Genomic DNA, 4,487 nt, shown 5'->3' on the forward strand with positions numbered 1-4,487 from the left:
GATGTGAAGTAGGTGAGTGTGGTTTATTAGCTGCGATATGGGTACGTAATTTATCAACGTAGGTATGATCCAATGAGGTAGATGATGTTTGTATGTTTATGTCGAAGAAATCACTTGGTAGACGAAGGTTATAGCCGTATGTTTGTTCGGCGGCGCTAACGCCTGTGTCCGATCGTAGAATATACGGTTGGTAGTTCATTGACCCATGCACAGGTGTTCGTTAACCTTGAACGAAGGTTTGTCTTCAAGCAACGATGAAAGCGTTCTACCTTTCCGTTACTCTTTGGGTTGTAGCTAGTACTTCGTATCCGTTTAACTCCCATAGTTTTCATGAGGTTGGTAAACAGAGAGCTTTCGAATAGTCGACCTTGATCGCTTGTTAGTGTCGCTGGGCATCCAAATCTTGAGATCCAGTGATTGTATATGATATCTGCAATTGTCTCGGCTGTAATATTGTCGCTAGGGATTGCCTCAGGCCAACCAGTATGTCTGTCGATCATTGTTATCAGTTAACGATGTCCTTGAGCAGAGGTAGGTAGAGGTCCAACAATATCTATGTGTATATGCTGAAAACGACCGCTTGCGTCAAAACATTGAATTTTGCTGACTGTGTGGCGTTGTATTTTACTTTTCTGACAATTTATACAAGTTTTACTCCACTTCCCGATGTCGATATTCATTGATGGCCAAAATAATTTTTGAGATATTAATTTACGTGATGTTCGTATTCCTGGGTGAGTAATATTATGTACGCTATTAAAAATTTGTTTGCGGAATTCTGTAGGTATGTAAGGACGTATATGACTTGTTGATGTTTCGCAATATAATTCTAGGTTCGTGTTAGGTACATTTATTTTCTTGAATGTTAAATTTGGTTGTTGAATGAGTTGTGTTATGCTGCTGTCTCGCTCTTGTGCGTTTGCAATCTCGCTGTAGTCGATTGTAGGTGACACTGTTATTGTTTCTATTCGACTTAATGCGTCGGCAATAATATTGTTTTTTCCACTGATGTGTCGAATATCGGTTGTGAATTCACTGATGAATAATAATTGGCGCGTTCGGCGTGGCGTTTCTTTTGCAGTATGTGTTTTATTCTTAGCGAATGTGAGGGGTTTGTGGTCTGTGAATATAATTAATTCACGTCCTTCAAACATCTTACGGAAATGTTTCACTGACTTATAGACGGCTGAGAGTTCTCTGTCATACGCTGAGTATTTCTTCTCCGCCTCTGAGAATTTCTTTGAGAAGTAACCGAGTGGTTGCCAATTATTTTCGATGTATTGTTGTAGGACTGCACCTACTGCATTGTCAGACGCATCGCAGAATATTGCGATAGGGGCATCATGTGATGGGTGAGCGAGTAAGGTAGCTTTGGATATACTATTCTTGCACTCTTCGAATGATTGTGATGCTTCGTCGGTCCATTCAATTATTGTTTTATCACGTTTCTTGACATGGTGTAGGTAAGCGTTTAGCGGAGCTTGTATTGATGCAGCATTCGGTATGTGGTCACGATAGAAATTTAACATGCCTAGAAATCGTCTTAATCCTTCTATAGTTTTCGGTTTTGAATATTCGGTTATGGCTTTAATCTTCTCTTCTGGTGGCTGTATACTGTTTTTTGATACGATGTATCCAAGAAATTTGACTTTCGTTTGGCCTAAGTTACACTTCGCGGGGTTGATAGTGATACCGTTTTCTTCCAATCTTCTAAGAACTGTTCTTAAGTGATCGCGATGCTCAGTCTCGTTTGCTGAGGCTATGAGCAAATCCTCGGCATGGGACGAGCACGGCAATGTAATGGAGGTCCGTGTGTTTCAATATAATGTTCTTAAGAATGCCCGGATATTTTTACGACAGTATTTCCAGTACTGAAATTAGCGATTCTTATGAATACGCGGAGACAGTTCGAAATATCATAAACTTAAACCAAAACCTGTAACCCATAAAGATTCTCGTACTGTTTTTGTTCATACAGATTTACGCACATGTTCACACCTTTTCGTGCGAGTTGACTTGGTTAAGCGATCACTACAGCCACCGTTCAAGGGTCCTTATCGTGTTTTAAAAAGGTTGGATGTAGTTTAGAATTTTTTCGTGAATGATTTTGTATGTGTGGGTTTACCTTTAATTTGTTAATGATTAGGTAGCATAAAGGTTAAGCAATCATATTAGTAAGTAGTTCATTTAAAGTATTAGGTATTTCGAAATTGCAGACTGCACTAAAATTGGTAGGTTATAAAATATTATTTAAGATGACATATTTATAATTAACCTTATTTTACATATGTTATTTAAACGATTACGGTTGTATTGAAGTATTATAACTAGTTATGGGTTCTTATCATAGTAAGCCGGAACAACAAAATAACGTTGTACTTACGCAAAGTATTGGAGAAAAGTTGAACCTTATGGGAATTAAACGGGTAATTATTGCAGTAATATTTGGACTGCTGATAATATTTTTGTTAAAAACTCTGTGTAAGAAAAAAATACGAAGTTGGTTCAGGAAGGAAGCGTCAGCAGCGATTTGTTCCACGCCTCCTATGGTCAAGGTGCATTCAGTGCCGATCACCAATTTCCAGTCCGCAAGGAGCGCAAAACGTTTATTCCATGTGACATTATTTAAAAGGTTTGGTGTATAAAAACGAATTTAATGTGATTAAATGTTTTTATTGTAACATTTTTAAGTAATAAATTCAGTACATTCGTAGTAGTAATTAATTTAAGTACCTGCATACAGTCCAATTCTGTGTAATTTGAATAACAATGTTAATGAATGTCATGCTTCAGCATTACCTACTCAAGTTCCACATTGTAATCAATGCTCATGATTCTTGAAATGTACTTTTTTTATTAAGTACTTATAGTTAGTTTTTGAAAGTTTATGTAACTCGTCTATAGTAATATAATAAATTATGTATTTTTCTTTCATTATAAGGGGAGGGCTGATGTAGGTACATTCTTATTGATAATTTACTATGTTTGCATTATGTACGTGTGTGCATGCGGATACGCTGCAATTCATATATGTGTGCGTATTGCACGGAGGCCTGGTTAATTTTATGATTAATAAAGACAGTTAACATTGCACGCCGGGCTTGAGCGCTCGCCATAATAGTTTGTTTCCTTTCACAACCCTTAAAGGCCTTAACCTCCATAGGCATAAGAAACAGGCGAAGACCCCGCCAATGATGGGAGGACGACCTGGCCAAATTCGCAGGAGTGACCTGTAGCAAGTACCTATAAGAAATTGTATTCTTTTAAGTTGAATAAAAGGCTTTATTATATTAACTAAAAATAAATATTTGAAATTCGCTAATTAATAGGAAAACGACATAGTCAAAGAGGATGAGAATACTACGTAATGTAATCTGTAGTGTTTAAATTCTCTTTGACGTAATAACTCTCTAGTTATAATATAACTAGAGAGTTATTCCTATATTATAGGAATAGATTATAGAGTAATAAAAAACCTTTATTTCGGGAAGAAACGATACGAGTAAATACAAGTACATACTCGATACTTTTCACCGATACCAAGTAGTTTTAGAATCGATACTTAGAAAATATGTATCGAGTATGTATCAGTCAAAAGTTTTAATATCAGTAGGTATGCCACATGTAGGATCTCGCTTTGAAGCCACTTAATAAAACTTTTTCACTGTAAGATTAATAAAATAAAATATCTTAAATTGATGTTTTTGAACACATCCTAGTCTGAGTTTTGTGTAGTTAGCAAGCTTGTTGGTATATGCCCATATTGATAATTGTATGTGATTGTCATTATTTACGTTTGTTCCGCGTCCCGCCTAGATACGTTATTCCTAACCTTTAACAATAATCAGTTTTTGTTTTGTGTTTAAAGCATTTTTATTTCTTGTCTTGAGTGGTTGAAAATCAACAACTTCCTCAAAAGCCGATGAAGTGTCAATTTATTTGGCTAATCCACTGTGCGCTTTAAAAGCCAACCCATTAAAGGAATGGGATGATTTAAAGACCGTATTCCCAGCGTTGTATAAACAAGCACGCATATATTTGAAAGTATTAGATACCTCGGTAGCTTGCGAAAGGCTTTTTTCCAAAGCTGGTGCAACAGTCACTGCTGCCAGAAATCGTTTATCACTCAAACATTTGGAAAAATTAATAGTCTTGGGAAGCATCACAAAAACAAACTTGTCATCATTTTATATAATATTTTGTACTTGTCAATAAAGAATACCAATACTTGTTATGGTTTTTAATCTAAATTTTCCAAAAAAGATTCGATACGAGTACGTATCGATACTTGACGAACGATACTGTATCGAGTAAAAGTATCGATACCTCAATGGTATCGATTCATCCCTGACGTTATCCATAGATGCCTTTAGTATACAATTATTGTACATGCTCGATCTACGAGTATACCTACATTAAGTAAGTGAAGTGTCAAAGCGATAAGTAAGTATCTATGGTAACCTTTGCCTGTCCAGATGGACGAACAG

This window comes from Leptidea sinapis, chromosome 31, assembly GCF_905404315.1.
Source record: "Leptidea sinapis chromosome 31, ilLepSina1.1, whole genome shotgun sequence".
Taxonomy (NCBI): Eukaryota; Metazoa; Arthropoda; class Insecta; order Lepidoptera; family Pieridae; genus Leptidea; species Leptidea sinapis.